This window comes from Rana temporaria, chromosome 10 (genome assembly GCF_905171775.1).
Source record: "Rana temporaria chromosome 10, aRanTem1.1, whole genome shotgun sequence".
Classification (NCBI taxonomy): domain Eukaryota; kingdom Metazoa; phylum Chordata; class Amphibia; order Anura; family Ranidae; genus Rana; species Rana temporaria.
In genome coordinates, this window is record NC_053498.1 from 89142436 (window position 1) to 89167279 (window position 24844).

Genomic DNA, 24844 nt, shown 5'->3' on the forward strand with positions numbered 1-24844 from the left:
AACTAGATAACAAGAGGGGGTGGGGAATAGTAATCGTAGTAGAAAATATAGTAGTTACTAGTGGTTGTAGTAGTAGGTTTGAGCAGAATTAAAGGAGTTGTAAAGGCAGAAGGTTTTTATTTATCTTAATGCGTTCTATGTATTAACATAAAAAACCTTCTGTCTGTAGCAGCCCCCAGCACCTCCCAATTACCTACCTGAGCCCCTTTTCTCTCCAGCAATGTCCACAATCCCATCAGCCATCCAATACACTCCTCCTGATTGGCTGACACAGAGCAGCAGCGCCATTGGCTCCCATGGCTGTCAATCAAAGTCAGTCAGCCAATCAGGGGAGAGAGGGGGCAGGCCAGGTCGGGTCTCTGTGTCTGAATGGATACACAAAGCTCTGACTTGGCTTGGGTGGCAGCAAAGAGGGACCTAAGAAGAGGAGGATCCAGGCTACTCTGTGCAAAACCAACTGCACAGAGCAGGTAAGTATGACATGTTTGTTATTTAAAACAATTAAATAAAAATGAGCCTTTACAATCACTTTAACATTGTTTTGTTTAATTTGCACAAGATGGTTGTATTTCGTTTTTGTAATGAGTGACCTTTTTGGATGAAAAGGAGTGAGCAGTGCATGCAAAGTTGTATTTAAATAAAATTTCTGGGGAGGGGGGTCCATCGATGTCATCAGATTCTTAAAGGAGTCTGTGACCCACAAAAAGGTTAAAAAACACTGATTTCAAGTATAACTGAAGACAACACTTTTTTGTTTTGGATAGAAAGAAGAGATATTAGAACGCTTGTCAGTTTCTATTACTGTCTGTGCCCCCAGTTAAGGAGATTTGCCTGTTCTATTTGTCCTGTTTACCATTATCAATGTTTAACAATGTTTACCATTATCATTAAAACTTAAAGTAAAGGAAAATACCAAATTTTGTGTTGTAAAGTAATAGGGGAGAAATCTTCCAATGGAGACAATAGTTCTGGTGACCTGGGGGCAGTTCTACCAACCAAACCCCCCGAAGTGAAATTTACTGACAGAACGCCAATATTTACAAATGGCACCAATTTTTTTTACTGGCAGGAGGTAGTTAGAGGATGCAGACATAGTACAGGAGATGGTTAGAGTATGCGAAAACATACTTGGGGCCCCACCCTAAAAATGCTATACATCTAAGATGGTGCTGCTATAAGACCAAAAACAGTACAAAACAGATTAAATCATTAGAGGATGCGGACACAGTACAGGAGATGGTAAGAGGATATGGATATAATACAGGAGGTGGTCAGAGGATGCGTACATGGTACAGGAGATGGTTAGAGGATGCGGACATGGTACATAGGAATGGTTAGAGAATGCGGACATGGTACAGGAGATGGTTAGAGAATGCGGACATGGTACAGGGGATGGTTAGAGGATGCGGACATGGTACAGGAGATGGTTAGAGGATGCGGACATGGTACAGGAGATGGTTAGAGGATGTGGACAGGATACAGGAGTAGGTTAGAGGATGCGGACATGGTACAGGAGATGGTTAAAGGATGCGGACATGGTACAGGAGATGGTTAGAGGATGCGGACATGGTACAGGAGATATTTAGAGGATGCGGACATGGTACAGGAGATGGTTAGAGGATGCGGACATGGTACAGGAGATGGTTAGAGGATGCGGACATGGTACAGGAGATGGTTAGAGGATGCGGACATGGTACAGGAGATGGTTAGAGGATGTGGACAGGATACAGGAGTAGGTTGGAGGATGCAGATATGGTACAGGAGGTGGTTAGAGGATGCGGACATGATACAGGAGATGGTTAGAGGATGCGGACATGGTACAGGAGATGGTTAGAGGATGCGGACATGGTACAGGAGATGGTTAGAGGATGCGGACATGGTACAGGTGATGGTTAGAGGATGCGAACATGGTACAGGAGGTGGTTAGAGGATGTGGACATGGTACAGGAGGTGGTTAGAGGATGTGGACAGAACACAGAAGATGATCAGAGACTGCAGACATGGTACAGGAGGTGGTTAGAGGATGCAGACGTGGTACACAAGATGGTTAGAGGATGCAGACATGGTACAGGAGGTGGTTAAAGGATGCAAACGTGGTACAGGAGATAGTTAGAGGGTGCAGACATGGTACAGGAGATGATTTGAGGATGTGGACGTGGTACAGGAGATGGTTAGAGGGTGCAGACATGGTACAGGAGATGATTTGAGGGTGAAGACATGGTACAGGAGATGGCAAGAGACTGTGAACCAGTGGCGGCTGGTGCTCAAATTTTTTGGGGGGGCGCAAAGGAAAAAAAAATTGCAGCCTCACTGTGCCCATCAAATGCAGCCACTGTGCCATCAATTGTCACCACTCTGCCATGCCATCAAACGCAGCCACTGTGCCATCAATTGTCACCACTGTTCCATGCCATCAAACGCAGCCACTGTGCCATCAATTCGCACCACTGTGCCATGCCATCAAATGCAGTCACTATGCCATGCCATCAAACGCAGCCACTGTGCCATGAATTGTCACCACTGTTCCATGCCATCAAATGCAGTCACTATGCCATGCCATCAAACGCAGCCTATGTGCCATCAATTGTCACCACTGTGCCATGCCATTAAACGCAGCCACTGTGCCATGCCATCAAACGCAGCCACTGTGCCATGCCATCAAACACAGCCACTGTGCCAAAAATTGTCGCCACTGTGCCAATTGTCACCACTGTGCCCTTTAATTGTCGCCACTGTGACCATTGATGTCACTGTGCCCTTTAATTGTCACCACTTTGCCCATTCATGCCGCTGTGCCAATTGTCCCCACTGTGCCCATTGTCCCCACTGTGCCTATTGTTGTCAGACTCGTCACTGTGCCCTTTAATTGTCGCCGCTGTGCCAATTGTCCCCATTGATGTCACTGTGCCCTTCGTCGCCGCTGTGCCCCTTCCCCCCCCACCCGGCACTTACCTTTACTGGAGTCAGCCATCCACGTTCTGGACCCTCACCTCGATGTCTTCTCCCGCCCTCAATGTCGCTTCAGCCAATCAGGTTACCGGTAGCCAGAACCGGCCAACCTGATTGGCTAAGACGCCTGTCAGTCCTATCCAAGGAGCGCACATACTGTGCGTTCCGAGGATAAGCTTCTGGGGACCCGAGGGCTGTACTCGGAAAGCCTATCAGAGCCGCTGGCTCTGATAGGCACTTCCGTACAGCCAACCAGCTGCCGTTATTCAGCTGGCTGGCGCTCAAATTCCGGCCAGCTGAATAGTGGGCGGCAGCGGGACAATAACACAGATTCGTGCAATGCATGAATCTATGTTATTAGACTCAGTGGCGGTGAGAGCCAGAGGGGGCGGCACTCCAGCACCCTCTATGGACGAACCGCCACTGCTGTGAACATCTGTAATTCTCTAAAATTTCACAAAAGGGTTCTTGTTTGGTAACTGCTGCAGTTTTGCCATATTTTTTTTACAGGCGCTACTGCTCATAACAGACATTTACAGGCAGCCCGAAAATGGTTTGAAATTTACGTGCTGCCCAAAATCTAATAGGCAGTTGGCAACACTGCCTGGGGGTCCCCAAGGAATTTCCTTAATTTACAGGGATTTTATCCCACTTCCTGTTTGGCTATGGGACAGGAAGTGAAGGAAAATATCCATAATGGGACACAAATGGTGAAAAAATAAATCTGACAGCAGTTATAACCCTTTTTTGCTCTATCCAAAATGAAAAAGAAACGTTTTGTTTTACTTTAACCACAAAAAGACTGGATGGAATTTTTGGATATCTGCAGTTTATGGATTGAGCTAACAGAGGTCAGATTACCTGTATATTTTATTTACCGTATTTTCCAGCGTATAAGACGACTTTCTGGATGCAAAAAAATGCATCCAAAGTCGGGGGTCGTCTTATATGCCGGGGACGGTCTCCGTGATGGGAGCGTTCATGATTTAAAAGCCGCTCCTTCTCCTCAGAGTGTTCTGTGATAGGCGGAACACAAATCTTCCCAGCAGCGCCTCTGTTCTGTGTTCCTCCTATCACAGATGCCTTCTCAACCTCGGACGAGATGAGAAGACGTCTGTGATAGGCGGAACACAGAACAGAGGCGCTGCTGGGAAAATTTGTGTTCCGCCTAACACAGGACAGTCTGAGGAGAAGGCGCGTCTTTTAAATCATTGATGCTCGCAGCACGGAGACTGTCACCGCCTGCTATTCAGAAAAAAAGTGAGTGTTTGCAGTGATTGCACAGTGGGGGCAAGTTCAGGCACAGTGGGGGCAAGTTCAGGCACAGAGAGGGGCAAGTGATGGCACAGAGAGGGGGCAAGTGATGGCACAGAGAGGGGGCAAGTGATGGCACAGTGAGGGGCAAGTGATGGCACAGTGAGGGGAAAGTGATGGTACAGTGAGGGGAAAGTGATGGCACAGTGAGGGGCAAGTGAGGGCACAGTGAGGGGCAAGTGATGGCACAGTGAGGGGCAAGTGATGGCACAGTTGGGCCAAGTGATGGCACAGTGGGGGCATGTAATGTAATGGCACAGTGAGGAATGTAATGTAATGGCACAGTGAGATTTGAAAAAGCCTGTTTCTGTCAGCGGTTCTGGCTACCCCTCAGCTTCCAGAAAGACTAGTAAGAAGGGGGTAGTCTTATACAGTGAGTATACTGTATCCCAAAACCAACATTTTTCCTGGAAAATTAGGGGGTCGTCTTATACGCCCAGTCGTCTTATACGTCGGAAATTACAGTAGTCAGTTTGGGAAAAGAAATCATGTAACTCAAAGCACGTAACATGTTGAGTCTCAATTTCGGTTTAATAGAAATAAAATAAATAACTCCACCTCTAGCATCCTCAATATTTACTTTCATGACTGTATAACAAAATTATTAAAAGTGTATAAAATGATCAAATAAAAAGTCGCAAGTATTTGCGATTAGGCTTGTGTAACAAATATAACCTAGTATGTCTAAGGTAGGCATACAAACATTACACAACCACAAGGTTTAATGCTTAGAATGATGTGCTGTCTTAACTGCATGCACTTTTTAAGTTAAATGAAAACATCTGTCTGCAAAGACAGTTGTAGAAAGTGAGTCCTGGAGAACTGCCCAGTTCTAGAAAGGGGAAGGGTGGTGGTGTTAGAAGGGGGGGGGGGGGGGGGAGATGTGATTAATATGCTCAGCAAAGTTCTCTTTGACGTGTGGTTGAGAAGGGTGTGGGGAGGGAGGGTATAGGTCTCCTCAAGTTTTGGAGAAGGGAGGAGTGCCTTAGTGCAAACAACTTTGTGTAAACTCGCTCTCAGGCATCACTTGTAAGTGAACAGAGGTCTACAGACACAGGCGGGGTGTGCAAGAAAAGCATCTCTTTCAAGAGGACTATTTATACGCTTTTTACTTAGAAACGGTGAGTTGTTTTATTCTTGCTGCATTTTTACTAGTGTGAACTACACATAGCAAGCTATCCCCATATTTGCAGGAGGACTACAGATGAAAGTTAACCTTGGCAAGCTATTTCAGGCTGCAGAAACATCACTTTGATGGAGCTGAGAATATGAATTTATTTTATTACACTTGTATTATTTGTAAAACAGCTATAGACTACATATAGGTTAAATTGTAAAAATTACACATTGGAGTAGAGAATGATAGCTGTGGTTACTCTGAATAACTAATCATGAGAAGATTAAATAAATAAATAGCAATTTGCTTTTTACATGCTTGCATAATTAAAGTTAATCTTCACACATTTTATATAGTAAATTGAGTGAAGATTCTCAAATCCTATAGTAAATTGAGTGAATATTCTGAACTTCTATACTGTAGTAAACTGAGTGGAGAGTCTTAACTCCTTTAGTAAACTGAGTAAAGATTCTAAACTCCCTTAGTAAATCGAATGAAGATTCTCAAATCCTATAGTAAATTGAGTGAATATTCTCAACTCCTATACTGTAGTAAACTGAGTGGAGAGTCTTAACTCCTTTAGTAAACTGAGTAAAGATTCTAAACTCCCTTAGTAAATTGAATGAAGATTCTCAACTCCTATAGTAAATTGAATGAAAATTCTCAACTCCTTTAGTAAACTGAGTCAGGATCCTTAATTCCTTTAGTAACACAGCCTCATTGAATGGACCACTTCTGGATAATACATTTACAACTAAGTATTTTGAAGATTGCATGATGAGTACATGTTCACATATTCCCGAAGGCACGATGCACTGTTAGTCTGCATACACCCACAGTGCATCCTGCATTAAGGACCACATGAATTGTGTATTTATCATGCAGTCGCCATGTAAAGAACAGAGATTACACAGAATAAGGGATGATAGATTATATCTAAATTAAATACTAGTGTATCTTAATCTTGTCCCTCAACTTTTCCTATTATAATGAGAAAAAGTGAACTATTTAAAATCAAACACCTACTGATTTGAAAATGGGAAAACTAAGGATGAAATGGTGATCTAGAATCTGCTTTGCTCTCCTCTTTTTTTTTTCTGTTTCTTCCTCGAAGAGTAAAAAGAGACAGATGTTGGACATAGTCTAGGATGAGGGGCCCCGGTATGTAGGGGGATGCATGAAATAGACTTCACCAGTAACAGATTTCGCCCTGCATGTGGCTCACATTTTAGATGAAAAAAATTCTTTCCTTCCTTAATAGTCCTGATTGTTGTGTTCCATATGCAGCTGTGGAAGTGTCTTTGTGTAAAAAGAACGGTTAGACTGAAATATCTGCTCTGCAGAAGTTAGCTAGATTTTCCATGTAACAGAAAAAGATCCGTTATTTAGAATGTGATATGGCGGGTCATGTAGGCGTTTAGCAAATTTGTGATTTGTGGACTGTGATGTATAATTCAGTAGAAGTGATTTCTGGGTATATGGCACTATGGGTACGGGCACATTTAATTGGTGTTAATTCATGGTGAGATAACATTTCCTATTTAAAACAGAAGATATAATTCCTTTTTTCTTAGTATGATGTATAATGCATTTATTTACTGCTTACCTCCAGTAACCAAAGTGACGCTGTGTGTACAATAATTTGAATATTTTCTCCATGGTAACAAACACATCTTATGGAAAAAGAAGAACCTAGTCATCATGCAAAGGGGTAAAATGTGGGTGGACTATCGGTTTAAGCACTGCCCACTAACAAAATTCCTTTGCCTCTTTTTAAAATCCTGTGTGTCAGATCAGAAATTTAATTTTTGTATTCCAAACGTGTTTATAGTGCAAGAAAGGCTGAAAAGAAAATACAAATTGTACTAGTTTTGCTCCTGGGTATTGGCAGGCTTTTTGGTGTTACTGTGTACTGTCACCTCCTGGCACTGGGCATGTACTGTGTGCTTCTCCGTGACATCGCTACCATTGAGCCTTGGGGGGCATGTTGACCTCATATCTTACTGCGTGTCTTGGGCCTTAATGCTACAATTAGCCCCCGCTACTCATGTCTTGGGGCACCTAATCACCAGCCTTTCTGAATACCAGCACGTACTGTACTGACAAGCCGCACACTTCATACCATCATGTGACCAGAAATGTACCAATGAGAAGGCCGCATGCACAGGGGAGATACCAGCTCCAGGACAGGGCACTGCTAGGATACGAGAAGTACCTGCCGGGAGCGGCTCGCTGAGACTGCCATCAGTCAAGGGAGCTGGCGGATCCAGACTTCGGAAGTTTAAATATAACTAAAGTCATTTATTAAATTTGTATTAAAAAGTCAATAAGTGAGTACATCACCATAATCGACTAATTAAGAACAATATCAAGTACAATAAATATAATATGACAATGAATGAGTCTCCTATGTAGAAATTAAGCCCGACGCATTTCAGGATCTTGTCCTTTCTTCAGGGGCATTCCTTTAGGGAGAGCAATGTACATCTATAACAAAGAACAAAATATCGCTGAGGACATGAATACAAAGAACATAAAATAAGCATCGTTGAGAATGGAAAAGAAAAACAAACCCACCATCTATCCAAATGCATAGTATCATCACTGTCATATCTGAGTAAATATAAACTATATTCAAAGAGACATTGCTCACTGCTGTCTGCAAGGCGAGAATATAGTCAAAAATCTCCAATCATCAGACTGAGACAATCCTGAGAATCCAGATTACAGTTTGCACTAGATGGTAAATATATACAAGATCTGCAGTTGTATTGAGACACCAGGTGCCAAGTATTCAACTCAAGGATAGTCACATATTCACATAGCTAGCATCAGTCAAAGGGAATGATAGTGCCCAAAAGATTTCTACAGAAACTGTGACTCAGGGATTGGCAGATGTTAATTCACCTGAACTAAAATACTGTGTACTAACCAGCTATCCAGTTGTGATCATATACCTTCTTATACCTTTCTGCTTTGTTTTTCCCTTTTTTCTTTTTTTCTTCTGAATCTGTAGAAATCTCTTGGGCACTATCACTCCCTTTGACTGATGCTATCTATGTGAATATGTGACTATCCTCAAGTTGAACACTTGGCACCTGGTGTCTCAATACAACTGCATCTTGTATATTACTACTATCTAGTGCAAAATGTAATCTGGATATTTAGGGTTACCTCAGTCCGATGATTGGAGATTTTTGACTATATTCTCACCTTGTAGACAGCAGTGAGCAATGTCTCTTTGATTATAGTTTATATTTACTCAGATTTGACAGTGATGATTCTATGCGTTTGGATAGATGGTGGGTTTGTTTTTCTTTTCCATTCTCAACAATGGTCATTTCATGTTCTTTGTATATTGTTCTCCATAAAGGAATGCCCCTGAAGAAAGGACAGGATCCTGAAACGCGTCGGCATTAATTTCTACATAGGAGACTCATTCATTGTCATATTGTATTCATTGTACTTGATATTGTTCTTAACGAGGAAGTAAACTCCCCCACTCTGATACTTCTTTCCATTTAGTCCATTATATTAAGTAATTATCAATCTATAGCCACTGTAATCCAGCCCAAATCGCATATTACTTACTGTTTAAAGAAACTTTAAAAAAAACTTGTTTCCAGGGGTAAGGCAGTGCCATCTTAAGTATTGTTTTCTGAGTCCACACTAGAGGGTATTTCCGCTCTTACATTGAGCACTTCCTGTACTGTTAACCAAGCCTCCTTCTCAATCCAACGTTTCTATGGCAACCCTGCTTCCCTGTTCATAGCCAACTTGTTTAATTTCATAGTATTTACTTGTGCCAATTATCTAGTGTTTGCCTATGTCAATCTTATCAGTTTCAGCTGATAAGACTGCAGTAATGCAGTCCGTTGCCCAGGTTTACACTCCATGTGATGTCACATGGTCACATGGGGTGTAGGTGAAAGCTCTGAGTGATTATGCGGTCTTGTGGGATTTCAATGTTGTGCCATAGAAAGTCTGATAATAGATAGACAAGCAAACAGAGTGTGCCGTAAATCAGGGGAGATCTGGGCATGCTCCAGTGACGTCATTCTAAAGAATAAAAAAGGATTACAACAATACTAAGCAAGTAAGGATATATCTACAAGCAGTGTTTATTAGGGATTTTTATGCTGATTTACATGGAATAAAGTTGTGGGGAAGGGCAGGCCCGGATTTACTCCCTTTCCCCAAGGCCGGGTCCTTCAATGCCGCTCCCCACCTTTGCAGTACAGGGGGGACATTATCCGCCAGGGACTTTTTCGGCAACATACGAAGGAGGGGGGGGGGGTTTGCTGCCGAATATGACATTGAGAGGCGGGGGGTGCTGCTGACGAAAATTAAGAAGCAGGGGGGTGACATTGAGCATTGGGGGGTCTGACAAAATGACATTGAGAACCGGGGGGGGGGGTTGCTGCTGCCGAAAATTACATTGAGAGCCATCTCACCTCCTCTTCCCTCTGTTTTCTCTCCTCTCACCGTCCGTGACATGACAGGGGGGAACTCCAGAAATGAAAGTGAAAGTGTCCTCTCCTCTCAGCCGCAGTGCCGCCCCTGCAGCCTCTGCCGCCCCGAGGCCTGGCCTTGTTGGCCTTGTCTGGAATGCGGCCCTGGGGAAGGGTTTACAACCACTTTAATCAGTCGATTATGGTGATGTATGCACTTATTGAGTTTTTAATACAAATTGAATAAATTATTTAGATATATTTACACATACATCATTTTTGAATCTTATAATCTGTTGCCTCAAACGTCCCAACCCTTTATGGAGGGCTTCTTTCTACATATGTATTAACAGGATTTTTGCAACATTCTTGCCTTTTTTTGGTGAAACCCTTTTGTTAATTATAGACTTCGGAAGTTGGGATGACGTGCTGCCTTGACTGATACCAGTGACGTCAGCAGAGAGCAGACTTCAGACCGCTCTCCGCTGAAAACGGGTCACAGGAGTGCAAAACGAATTGCACTCCTGTGATCCATAGGAGAAGCCCAGACTAAAAAGCTCAGGCTGGACTTCTCCTTTAAATAGCAATACAATATAGTGTCGCACTGCTTAAAGTGGATGTAAACTTTTAAATTTGTAATTTTTTTATTTATTTTTTTGATGTCACAATATAGAGAATAAGATTTCATATCATCTGTGCCCAGTCTTGCCACACAGAGTTAATCCAGCTCTGAGCAATCCTCTTTTATTGTTCAGTGAAAATTAACAGACTTCCAGATAAAAACCTGTCTAAATAAAAAGTCCTTTCCGTTCCCTTGCTTTGAGTGAATTACATTACCTCTCACAATGAACTGTGAATCACCCCCCATATTATGATAAACATCCAGGAATGTGCATGTGTCCAAGCTAGTGCACAAGATATGTAAAAACCCTGTCACTCGAAGCAAGGGGACGGAAAGGACTTTTTATTTAGACAGGTTTTTATCTGGAAGTCTGTTAATTTTCACTGAACAATAAAAGTGGATTGCTCAGAGCTGGATTAACTCTGTGTGGCAAGACTGGGCACAGATGATAGGAAATCTTATTCTCTACATTGTGACATCAAAAAAAATTAAATACATTTTTTGGGTTTACATCCACTTTAAATGCAACAACAAAACATCAATAACAAAACAAGGAAATATGTCATGAACAATATAATTTACATCTATGACTTCAAAGTAAAGCTATCTCAGGCTTTGTGACAACACAAGGGACACATTGCTGCAAGTGAAATCTCTCCTGTCACAAGCACTACCACCACATTACCCATGTATGCATCAGGAGGTCAAAGAGATGATATGGCAGATAAATGTGAGAGCCCCTGAGAAGCCCTCATAGTGCTGAGAAAAACAATGGTACGTTATATCATTACATAGATTATGTATCTGTTACATGCTTAGCACTATCCAGGTGTTGCATGCCTACCAACGGCCCTAAATGGTAAAATAACTGATGGATTCTGGGAACTGGTGATCAGGTTTTGGTAAACTCAAGGACAAATCATTGTAATACACATAGGCCTACATCTGTTCAAACATATGCAGTGCTGCAGCCACATTCCAGCAGCCAACATGGGATCTAAAAATAATAGCTACAGTATAGAGCCCCCTCCATCCATCCCTGCGCCTAGAAGGAATGTGGAGGTTTGGGCCTTTAAAGATTTGGTGCAAGCCATTTAGTCATCGCTGGACGGAAAAATGCCTGTATACTGGTGTTATTGAGAGGACGAATGCTATGGCCTTGGTGTTCTGGGGTAGGAAAATATGCCCCAGTGACAGTGGAAAGAAAAAAAAATCTAGTATTAGTGGGAGGGAAGCTGCCAAGGCCTGGGGTTTACAGTGAAAATAAACCAGCAAAAACCATCAAGAAACTTGCTGGGAGATATTTTTTTGCCGAGGAAACCGGTCGTGTGTACATTTTCGTCGAGGAAACTGTCGAGAAACTTGACGAGCCAAAAAGAGAGCAAGTTCTCTATTTCCTCGACGGGAGTCTCAAATTGGCTCGTCAAGTTCCTCGTCGGGCTGGTTTTCGACGAGAAACTCGAGCGTGTGTATGCTAAGAAACCCACGCTTGCTCAGAATAAAGTATGAGACGGGAGTAAAAGTAGCATTTGTAATGGAGATAACACATTTTTCAAGCTGTAACAGACTGAAAAGTGCAAATCGTCTCTTAACAAACGTTTACTTAACACGCAAACACATGAGATTAGCAAAAGCAGCCCCAAGAGTTTAGCCAGTGGAATCGAACTTCCCCTGTCGTTGTATGTGTTGTATGTCACCGCGTTTGAGAACGAGGAGATTTTGGCTTGACAGTGTGTACGCAAAGCAAGCTTGTTGAGTTCCTCGACAAGCCTAACAAGGAACTCGACGAGGAAAACAATGTGTTTCGCCCGTTGAGTTCCTCGGTTGTGTGTACGAGGCTTTAGAAGTTCAAGTGTAAAATCCTTAGGAGGTCCCTTGTCGCTTCTCCTATGAACACCAGCTTTGACTGTTGTGTATAACATCCTCTTTCTGCAGATCAGTCGGCTTAAGAGTACTTTTGAGTCTATCGTAAAGTCTGTCATTTCACATAGTCCTGATGAAGAGGAATTGTGTGGCCCCCTAAACCACGTTGGATGTTTTTTGCTCTTCATGTTTTAACAGATGAACAATTCAAAGTTTGGACTCCTAATGACATTTGGCACTCTCTTTGACCTATTACACAAAGTATTTACTGCTGTCTGTGCCCCCCATTAGGAGCATTTTCCACCATTTCCATTGACACATCTTTGAAGCAGAAAGCGAGGGGAAATCTTCCCAGCAAGGATACAGATTGCATTAAATTCCCAATAGCTTATTCTAATTATAATACCCTAAAGACCCTAAAGCTTATTCTAATTATAATACCCTAAAGACCCTAAAGCTTATTCAAATTAATACTAAAACTTAATGTTCCTGTTGAAGAGATTTGCCATAATTTCCTATCAATATGACAGGTGAAATTAAAAATACTCTATTAAAACTCTTATGAAGGAAACATGTGGGCTGCCATTGCTGGTCTTCTTCCGAAAACACTAATAACCTCACTGCATCTGGGTGGAACCCCAATGAACGGGAACGCACCTTTTGGCCATGTTCTTCATGTGCACGACAAGCAATTTAAAGTATACCTTAGAAGGGAGTGAGGTATGATGTAGTAAGTATTGCTCCATGGAGTAGCCTAGTGTGTAGGACGTTACTCTGGAAATCTCCATATGTACTTCAGACCAAAAGGGTTAAGGCAAGGGGACAATCCCACCATACGTGTAATATTATACCTACTTCCTGAAGACAGTGCCAGCAACGATTGGACAGGGATGGATTAAATGTATGTAATAGGGCAGGCGTTCGGTACCATCTTGAAGTTTGTAATTGTTTTCTTGGGTCGAGACATTCACAGATCCCTTGTGTACATTATGGTAGACACAGAGCCGAAGAAAGGTCAAGGTTTAAGACCTTAAAGAGGAAGTAAACTCAGAATTTTTGTGCTTTTTTTTTAAATATTATCCAATAATTCATTATTTGCATCCCTCACACTTGTATAGGTAGTTAAAAAGAGCTTTGCATTTACGTTTTCTCGCTTTGGAAATTATATCCACTTCCTGGACTCTTTTTGCTGTCTGTCGTGGACATCATTTCCGCCTTTCCTTTGGTCTCCAGCTGAAATCTTGCGCATGCGCGATCGCATGCTATCCAAGCCTCCATCTTGAGTTGCTTGTTTGTATGTTCACTCCCCGTGTGACGTCTCACAGTAGCAGGAAGCAGATGGGGGAAGCCACAGTATCGCGAGGCTCGCGTGCTGTGCCATTAACAGGGAAAATAATGCTATTGACACGGAAACGGCACACATTAGCATGCTGTGAATCGATTGACGGACTGCGCACGCACTGATCAGCAGCATTATCAGTGCAGATTACAATGGCCTAAAGTTGAACTAGAGGGTTTACAACCACTTTAACCCAGGCTATGCAAGCCTTCCCTGGGCTTCATTACTTTTAAACCTCTGAAACAGAACAAGCCAGCAGTTTTTCCAATGGTGGACTTTTTTTTTATCAAACCCGGATGCGACAATATAACCAATGAGTAAGTTCTTTTTTTGAAAAACATTTCAAGTTGATTGAGTTCTAACTCTAACCTACTCTATGCAAATTTAAAAATAAAGTTCTGGCTGGAAATGCAATGCAATTACTTTTTTTAGCCTTTGTCGCTTGTTTATGAACTTTTCAGAAAGTTGTGTATATGATCTGTTAGAATTGCTCGCCCAAGGATATTGTATTTTTTTTATGCTGTGCTTGTAACAGTAGATTTATTCAGCAATTTGTTTTTATTTTTAACCAAGGGCAACAAAATAAACAGCTCCTCCTTACATGAAGTTCTTAAAAACCACAAAGTGCATCCTGAAAGTTATATGTCATATGAACATTGCAGCAGTACTTACAGAAACCTTTATTTTCAAGGCTCCATTCACAAGGCCGTAAAAATGTTACTGAAGTTATTACATGTGTGTTTTCTAGGAGAAAAGTTCCCGTGTAATGATCAGTAAAATACTTGTTTATAGATGTGTTTATATGTGTATAGACTAAGGTGACCAGATTTTTAAAGTGAAATCCGGGGACATATTTTTTTTTATTAGTAAAGGCAACAATCAGCGACTCTCTGCCCATCGCCGCCCACCTCACAGCCTCTCAAGTCTTACCCCGGCTACTACTGGGTGGGGAGCGGAGGAAGATCACTCCGCCAGGGAAGGCAAGGAGATAGGCAGGTGGCTGGCCGATTTGAGCCAAGGCAGAAGAACATGCAAGCAAAACTGAAGAAATATTCCCTCCGCTCCGACCAGCACATGATCATCAGAAAGGGGCACAGATAATGGATAAAAATACAACCCTCCTTATGCTAGTAGGCGCGGCGGAGCGGGGGTGTGTAATTCTGTTTTTTTTTTATTCACGTAAGCACGCAACTTGCATGTTCTTAGATGCAGATTTTTGGATTCTGTGTTATGGATCTGAATGCAGTTCATGTTTATGCACCTGTGCGAGTGGCTCCATTGAAAACAATGCAGCTGCTCTCATATCCGTTATTAACCACTTGCTGACGGCCGTACGACTTTGTACGGCCTCAGCGCGGCTCCCAATCTCTAACAGGCCGTCTTTTTACGGCCTCCCCTTTGCACGTTCCCCGCGCGCGCTCCCGAGCGCGCAGCGGGGAACTGCTGTGCTGGCCGTGTCCCTTGGACACAGCCAGTCACAGATCGCCGTGAACGGCCAATCGGAGCGGCCGTTTCCTAGGCGATCTGTGCGGCCAATGAGAGATGATCTCATATGTTTACATATGAGATCATCTCTCATTCCCGGCTTTCGCAGACAGCGGTGCTGTCAGGGGAGAGAGGAGACGGATCTGTGTCTCTTGTACATAGAGACACAGATCGGTCACCCCCCCCAGTCACCCCCCCTCCCCCACAGTTAGAACACTAATTAGGGTACACATTTAACCCCTTCCTCACCCCCTAGTGTTAACCCCTTCCCTGCCAGTCACATTTATACAGTAATTAGTGCATATTTATAGCACTGATTGCAGTATAAATGTGAATGGTGCCAAAAATGTGTCAAAAGTGTCCGATGTGTCCGCCATAACGTCGCAGTCCCAATAAAAATCGCAGATCGCCGCCATTTCTAGTAAAAAAAAAAAAAAAAAACGTAAAATACGTATCGGCCTAGACTGAGGATAAAAAAAAACGTAAAAAAAAAAATGTAGCTATTTATTATAGCAACAAAGTAAAAATATTTTATTTTATTTTATTTTATTTTATTTTTTTGTCAAAATTGTCGCTCTATTTTTGTTTATAGCGCAAAAAATAAAAACCGCAGAGGTGATCAAATACCACCAAAAGAAAGCTCTATTTGTGGGGAAAAAAGGACGTTAATTTTGTTTGGGAGCCACGTCGCGCAATTGTCAGTTAAAGCGACGCAGTGCCGAATCGCAAAAAGTCCTCTGGTCAGGAAGGGGTTTAAGTGCCCAGTAAGGAAGTGGTTAAAAGACACTTGTATATGTGTTTTATTAAGGCTATCTGAATGATGACTTATGCCTAGTATACTCAATGAGAAAATTGGATGAAAAATACCGCTTGATACCGAGTGATCGTATGATCGTTAGTACACTGATTTTGAAAGCATATCATGACAGTTTATGTAAAATCATCTAAAGGGACAAGGACAAAAAAAATTATCGTATGATAACAGAACAAACAATTTTCATTTATTCGGAACAGTATTGGTCTGTAAAAAATCGAGTGAACAAAACTACGCATGCTCAGAAACAAAAGAATACATTACAATACAATACATCACAGAGGGAAGTTGTATTCCATTTTACAAGACATTTTCTTAAATATAGTAACCTACAGTGCCTTGAAAAAGTATTCCTACCCCTTGACATTTTAAAACAAAACGCTATGGCCCGGATTCACAAAGCACTTGCGCCGACGTATCTCCAGATACGCCGCGTAAGTGCAAATATGCGCCGTCGTATCTGTGCGCCGGAGCCACATACTAAGATACGCCTAAAAACAGGCTTCATCCCACCGACGTAACTTGCCTACGCCGGCGTAGAGTGGGCGCATATTTACGCTGGACGCATTTGGTGCTCCCATTGATTTTCCATTCAAATATGCAAATGAGGGAGATACGGCGATTCACGAACGTACGTGCGCCCGACGCAAGTGTGCGTAAGTTACACGTACGTCGTAAAGTTATGCCCCATAAAGGAGGTGTAACTCAGCAGCATCCATGCAAATGACTGCACCAGGGAACACAAGCCGGCGTATTTTACGTACAGTAGTTTACATTGGACGTGAATATGGCTGAGCGTAGGTTACGTTCACGCCGTAGGCAGTGATCCAACGTATCTTAGGGAGTAGTTCCGACGTGATTCTGTGCATGCGCACTGGGATGCATCCACGGGACGGCGCATGCGCCGTTCGTTATACGTATCTGTCTGGTGCTCGGCCCATCATTTGCATGGGTCACGCCTCATTTGCATGGCTCACGCCCACTTCCACCTACGCCGGCTTACACCTAGGAAACCCAGCGCAGCTTTGAGAGCACTGGCTTTGTGAATTCAGTGCTTGCCTCTCTGCGCTGCGTCGGCGTAGCGTACGGGAGATACGCTACGGCGGCATAAATGTGCGCCGCTGTCTGTGAATCCGGGCCTATGTGTGGTGGAAAACTAACACTGCACATCGCCCTGAACACACCATCCCCACCATGAAACATGGTAGTGGCAGCATCATTTTAATTATCTTAAAACGGTAGTAAACCACTGCAGGAGAAAAAAAAACACCTGTAAGACATGCCATAATGTGCTAGTATAGTTTGCATACTAGCACATTATCAAATACTTACCTTAGAACGATAAAAGTCAACAATAGTCAGTTAGCCAATCAGGAGATGGAAGGGTTGGGGCCAAGCCACGGCTCTGTATCTGAATGGGCACACAGAGCTGCAGCTCGGCTCAGGTGGCCCCCATAGCAAGCTGTTTGCTGTGGGGGCACCTCGGCAGGAAAGAGGGGCCAGGAGCACCGAAGAAGGACCCAAGAAGAGGAGGATCCAGGTTGCTCTGTGCAAAACCATTACACAAAGCAGGTAAGTATGACATGTTTGTTATTTTTCGACAAAAAAAGACAAGACTTCAGTATCACTTTAATGCATGCTCTTCCCCCTCAGCCCCCACCTTATACTTATCTGAGCCCGATCTCGATCCAGGAATGTGCACAAGAGCAGCATCTCCCTCCTCATTGGCTCAGATACAGCAGCGCGAGCCATTGGCTGTTGTCAATCACAGCCAGTAAGGAGGGAACGAAGATCCAGGCCAAGCAGTGGTTTGTGTGTCTTATGGACACACAGAGTGGGGCTTGGGAGTGGGCATGAACGAGTGCCCCCATAGCAAGTGGCTTGCTATGGAGGCACTTGGTGGGGGGAGGAGCCAGGAGGGCTGGTGGAGGACTCAGAATAGGAGGATATGTTTGTTATTTTAATAGAAAAACACAAAGCTTTACCATCACCTTAAAGTGGAGGTCCGCCTAAAAAAAAATATTAAAAGCCAGCAGCTACAAATACTGCAGCTGCTGACTTTTAATAAATGGACACTTACCTGTCTGCGATGTCGGCAGCCGAAGCCGAGCAATCGCTTGGCTCTCGGGTGCTCCATGCCGCCATTCAACACGAGGGAATCGCATTGCAGCTTCATTTCCTGATTCCCTACTGCGCATGTGCGAGTCGTGCTGTGTGTCCCCGCTCTCTTCTGGGACCTGTGTGTTTCCCAGAAGACAGCGGGGGGGAGTGATGTAGAAAGTGGGTTTATGCCCGAAAGTGGGTGCAAATACCTGTATAACACCCCCTCCCCCCTGAAAGGTGGCAAATGTGACACCGGAGGGGAGGAGGGTTTCGAAAAGCTGAGGTTCCATTTTTGTGTGGACCTTCGCTTTAATTTTGTTGAAAACTGTCACAATCCCTTTGTTAAATAGATATGGAACCCACACCAGTTTCTATTTCACACTTTTCATTTTTCTGCACCATCATAACGGTGCAGCAAACGTTGCTAATTCCCCCATCGTAAAGATGGCAGGTCCTGCACTGTATTTTAGCTACTTTTCCATTGTAAGAAAAGAAGACAAGGAGGGCATGTAAAACTCAAATAAAACTGTGGATAGAATTAAGTGCAAAAATCTTCAAGAAGCCGAAATATGTCTACTGAGGGCCACACCTACTTCACCCCAGAAATTGCAACATACAGCATTTTATCGACAAGAAAGGGGCCATAAAACATTTCCTGAAGTATTCCGCTGCAGAGTTATCTAAGGAAGTGAAGCCTTTATCGACTGGAGAACAGCTGGGGCCATGTACAGTTTAAAACTGTCTGAGGGCCACAAAGAAGTGAGAAAAAAACCCCCCCCCCCCCCCCCCCCCATGCCATGCGTGAAGTCAAAGCTTAATTACCTAAAAACATTTAAAACAATGCTGTTTTCCAGTTAGAGCGTAGGAATTCTCGAAACTGTTAGTTCAGCATGAGGGGACTATTTCTGGCTACATAACCTCATTTTAGCATTCCAGTCATACTGAGGGAATGTGTGTATATTTTGAAGGCCTCAGAAGAAGAGACGGGAACCACCCATTGCTCAATACTCAGAGTCACGGAGCTGCAAGGAAGGCTATTCGATCCCAAACAGATGTAGCTAGTGTGCTACACATGTTGCCTCCTAGCAGGCCAAGCACGATGATAACTTCATGGCAGGCAGCCAAGGGAAGCTATACTTTTCCTTGAGATTCAAGCAACAGATTAGCAATAGGATGGCCCACTTACACAGCACCCCTGCCTAAGCTCGGTCTCTGCTGAAGGCTGTTGCCGTTTCTCCATTATGGAATATGTTGTATGAAGAGAACGTTTTGTGCATTGACCGGTTAAAATTCTTTTTTACTTGAATGCATTCCCTGTAATAAGATAAAAAACATCCCAGTGAAACTTTTCTTAATCCAGAGGTGTGCCCCTTTGCCTCTCCTCACAGGACACAGGGATGGGGGGGGGGGGGGCAGGACATTGGCTCCTGCTGCTGTCAATCAAGTCCTGTGAGGAGGGAGCAGGGAGAGGGGGGCTGAGCCATGCTGTCTGTATCTATGGATGCAAGCAGCCCGGCTCAGGAGCCCACCCACACAAATGCCCCCATAGCAGCCACCTTGCTATGACGGCACTCACAAAGTAGAAGGAGTGGAGAACACCAGTGGGGTACCACAGGAGAGTGGGTGAGGGGCTGCTCTGTGCAATTGAGCAGATAAGTATAACATTTTTTTTGTTTTAGGAAAACAAATAAGCCTTTATAACCATAGAAAGTTTTTATTGCTGTCTGTATCCTCACTGGGGACATTTACCCTCTAAGCAACGTCAGGGGGCAAGAAATAAGAGGATGTAGGTGTCACCAAGACAGAAGACATGAAGAGCAATAAACCTGACAGCTGTTCTAACAAACATTCTATTAAATAAATGGGCTTTTATAGTTGTCTCTGTCTCCAGCAGAGAGTTATCACTTGCTGTTCTGGTGGCAGAATTGTCTCATGGAACTAAAAGCATGATAAAGATTTCAAATTGACGCTTTAAATGGGCTACACCACCCACGGCTGGTAGGAGGGACTCCCAGTCATGTGGCACTATGATTGGTTGCACAGTGCTGACGTCTTTGTAAGCCCATACCATACCTTCTCAACCTTTTAACCTTTTAAGATGGGAATGAGGGACACCTACCAGCAAAAGTATGCAGGCATAGGACACACCCCTTGCCACGCCCCCTTAAAGGAGAATTGTGCAAAAAAAAAAAGATTGGTTAACCCTCCTGGCGGTATTCCCGAGTCTGACTCGGGGGTTCGATTTTTGTGCTAGGATCGGTAACCCCGAGTCAGACTCGGACTCGCCTCGCTGGATCCACAGGCAGTGTTTTCTTACCTTGTCACCGCGCTGTGTGAGCGAGCGGGACCTCGCTTGATTCACACAGTGTCCTCCTGTGCCGCCGATCTCCGTTCCCTGCGACGTTACGACGCACGGGAGCGGAGAACGGCGCCAAATTCAAAAACGTAAACAAACACATTACATACAGTATACTGTAATCTTATAGATTACAGTACTGTATGTAAAAATTACACACCCCCCTTGTCCCTAGTGGTCTGCCCAGTGCCCTACATGTACTTTTATATAATAAAAACGGTTCTTTCTCCCTGCAAACTGTAGATTGTCCATAGCAACCAAAAGTGTCCCTTTATGTCAAAAATAGTTTTAGAGCAGCTAGAAAACAGCGATAATAAATTATAATCACTTGCAGAATTGTGCGATAGCGATTTTTAGGGAAATTCTTCATAAAAAAATAAAAGTAATGACAGCGACAATTCTGCAACTGAGCAAATTTCAGTGATTTTGAGTTGATTACATTATTGAATAATTTTTATTATAATTATATTATTATTTGTTATAATTATTTATAATTATTTATTATATTATAATTTATAATTTTGTTTTTAAAAAAATGCCATACCCGGGATGATTACAATATTCTTGTTTGGTCAGATTTAAGTGAGTTATTCCTAAGAATTACAGGCCTACAGTATAAAACGCCAAATTTCCATGCAAATAATGGTACCGCTTTCAGCATCTAAAATCTGAAATAATCATACCGCCAGGGAGGTTAAACCCACAAGTGCTTGTTTTACCACTACTATTCCTTTATATTGGCTTTTGGGATTTACAAATGCAGCAATTTAGAAATCAGATGGAAGGTTTAGGGCTGGAAAACACTTTTTGATAGATAAAAAGTGCATTTTATATACAACTCTATAGATGAGACCAAAATGAGGGACAAATGAGGAGGAATGTGGGACAGAGGGACTTTGCTCCAAATCAGGGACAGTCCCTCGACAGTTGGGAGCTATGCCATACTATTGGCCCCCAATCGTCGGTAGTTGACTGTTTGCTGTCGGTGACAACTCAGTCACAGTTCTAGGGCCGCCAATGGAGTGTGCCCCAGAACAAGGCAGCGACACAGAAACACAGCAGCTGGACATTAAAGAGCACCTGAATGAACATATTGGCCAGCACACCACGGTCGTTGGGTTCGCCTGAAAAACTGACAGGCAGACCTGATTGGTCCGATTGTGTGAAAGGGACCTAAAGCCAATGAAACGATAGTTGGTAAGTTATTTGTGCTGGAATACCGCAGAGAAAGTCTGCTGTCACATCTTCTTCTACTCTCCATCTGTCCTCTATTATGGGTGCTTTGTTAACAGTTCACAGACCATAGTGTATTCTCATCTGGATTTAGAGAAATGCCCCACAACATGGCTTCTTACCTGCATCAAAAGAAACACAACTCTCATAGTTACTCTATGGGTGTGACCTATGTTGTCCTTATTTCCTATTTGTGAATGTTGGTAAACAATACAGGCATACCTCACTTTTAACCACTTGAGATCCGCGCTGTAGACGAAAGACGTCCCTGGACGTCCTGTTGTCTACATTCCCCGCGCGCAGCGGGGAAACACTGTGCCCGGCGCATCGCTGGGAAGCCGATGCACGTGCCTGGCGGCCCCGATGTCCGCCAGGTACCCGCGATCGGCGGTGACAGCGGGGACGTGGAGCTCTGTGTGTAAACACAGAGCTCCACGTCCTGTCAGGGAGAGAGGAGACCGATGCTGTGTCTCTTGTACATAGGGACACAGCTTCGGTCACCTCCCCCAGTCAGTCCCCCTCCACACACAGTTAGAACACACCCAGGGAATACATTTAACCCCTTCCTCATCCCCTAGTGTTAACCCCTTCCCTGCCAGTCACATTTATACAGTAATTAGTGCATTTATATAGCACTGATCGCTGTATAAATGTGAATGGTCCCACAATTGTGTCAAAAGTGTCCGATATGTCCACCGCAATATCGCAGGCCTGACAAAAAAAAATCGCAGATCGCCGCCATTACTAGTAAAAAGTAAAAAAATATAAGAAATCATAAATCTATCCCCTATTTTGTAGACGCTATAACTTTTGCGCAAACCAATCAATATACACTTATTGCAATTTTTTTTAACAAAAATGTGTAGAAGAATACAAAAAGTAAAAAATATTGGGCCAGATTCAGAAAGGAGATACGACGGCGTATCTCCAGATACGCCAGCGTATCTCCAGATACGCCGTCGTATCTCTGAGTCTGGCCGGTCGTATCTATGCGCCTGATTCATAGAATCAGTTACGCATGGATTTCTATTAAATGTGACCGGCTTAAGTCTCTTACACCGTCGGATCTTAACTGCATATTTACGCTGGCCGCTAGGGGCGTGTACTCTGATTTACGCCTAGAATATGTAAATCAGCTAGATACGCGAATTTACGAACGTGTCGACGCAGTACAGTTACGCCGTTTACGTTAGGCTTTTCCCGGCGTAATGTTACCCCTGCTATATGAGGCGTATATGCAGCCTACCAATGTTAAGTATGGCCGTCGTTCCCGCGACGAAATTTGAAAAATTTACGTCGTTTGCGTAAGTCGTCTGTGAATTGGGCTGGACGTCATTTACGTTCACGTCGAAACCAATACGTCCTTGCGGCGTACTTTGGAGCAATGCACACTGGGAAATTCCACGGACGGCGCATGCGCCATTCGTGAAAAACGTCAATCACGTCGGGTCAGGGTTGATTTACATAACACACGCTCACCTCTTCACAATTTGAATTAGGCAGGCTTACGCCGGCCTATTTACGCTATGCCGCCGCAACTTTCTTTTAAGAATACGGCACTTGCCTGTAAAAGTTCCGGAGGCGTAACGTAAATAGGATACGTTACGCCCGCACAAAGAAACGCCATTCTATGTGAATCTACCCCATTGTGGTTTTTTTTCAAAATTGTCTGTCTTTTTTTGTTTATAGTGCAAAAAATTAAAACCGCAGAGATGATCAAATACCACCAAAAGAAAGCTCTATTTGTGGGAAAAAAATGATAAAAATATAATTTGGGTACAGTGTTGTATGACCGCGCAATTGTCATTCAAAATGCGTCAGCGCTGAAAGCTTAAAATTGGTCTGGGCACGAAGGGGGTTTAAGTGCCCAGTAATGAAGTGGTTGATAATACAATGGGGTTTATGTACTTTCGCTGGAGAGTGCAAAATCAGGCTCACTTCTGCATAGAAACCAATGAGCTTCCAGGTTTTATGACCAGGCTTTATTGAACAAGCTGGGGTTAGAAGCTCATTGGTTTCTTGTAGAAGTGAGCCTAATTTTGCACTTTCCAGCTTTAGTAAATAAACCCCATTGTGTACTTAAAGCGGTGGTTCACCCTAAATAACAAGTTTCTACCATAAAATCCAGCATACTAGCGTGAGCTACAGTATGCCTTTATTTTATTTTTTTGCGCCGTACTCACAGTTTAATCCCGTAGTTAAGTTTCAGACTCCCCGCGGGGAATGGGCGTTCCTATGCAGAGGGTAACATGATTGACGGCCAGCTATGGCGCGTCACGCTTCCCGAAAATAGCCGGAGTAGGACTCGGCTCTTCACGGCGCTATACAGCGCCTGCGCACAGACTAGGAGCTGACTGCGCAGGCACCATGAAGAGCCAAGTCCTATTTCGGCTATTTTCGGGAAGCGTGACGCGCCACAGCCGGCCGTTAATCATGTTCCCCTCTGCATAGGAACACCTACTCCTCGCTGGGAGTCTGAAACTTAACTACGGGATTAAACTGTGAGTACGGCGCAAAAAATAAAATAAAGGCATACTGTAGCTCGCGCTAGTATGCTGGATGACATGGTAGAATTTTTTTTTTTTTTTATACGGTAAACCTCCGATTTAAAAGAGAGGGATGCCTGTATGTCTGATTTGTGAAAACTATCAGTAGCTATAGTCTGAAACATGCAAAGGAAAGTGGCATTGCTGTCTGTGACGAATTAGGAAGGAAGCAGAAAGTTTTATTATTCCATCGTAATCAAATCTACTAAATGGGAAGTTTTCAGAGCAGAACCGTAGAAAGCACATGGTAAGAGAGGGAATGCTTTGTGTGGTCAGATGACTCCCATCTGCTTTTCATAAAAACACAAGGACATTTTTGTGCAAGTCACAGGAAGCCAGAAAATAAGATCATTTGTTGCTTTCCGTCCCTAAGTGTGAATGTTCAGGCTGAATCCTCCATCAGAGCTTTCAGGCTCCAAATTAGTGCAACCGAAAATAATCCCATGGCCGGTCACTGTTGGGTGGCCATAACAGGCTGTTGTGTGGGATTCTTGAGTGCTTCTCTGGAGACCCTGATGACCCCGCAAACATTCTTGCTAGTTTGAGAGAGAAAACACTGGATATAGCAACAACAACTGTGCTCTTGTAAGCCCAGAATGACAGAGGAGAAGAGTGGTAATGTGACACAAGTCTATAGGAAGGTCGTTCCCAT

The 24844-nt window shown here is 43.5% G+C and overlaps 1 protein-coding gene across 1 annotated transcript in view; it reads left to right on the plus strand.

The window, feature by feature from the left end:
- The first annotated feature begins 5215 nt into the window (after positions 1-5215).
- EMP3 (epithelial membrane protein 3) overlaps positions 5216-24844 on the plus strand; it is a 52995-nt gene continuing 33366 nt past the window's right edge. Inside the window, exon 1 of the mRNA XM_040325675.1 lies at positions 5216-5384. The gene's annotated coding sequence lies outside the window, so the exon portion shown is untranslated. The remainder of the gene's footprint in view (positions 5385-24844) is intronic.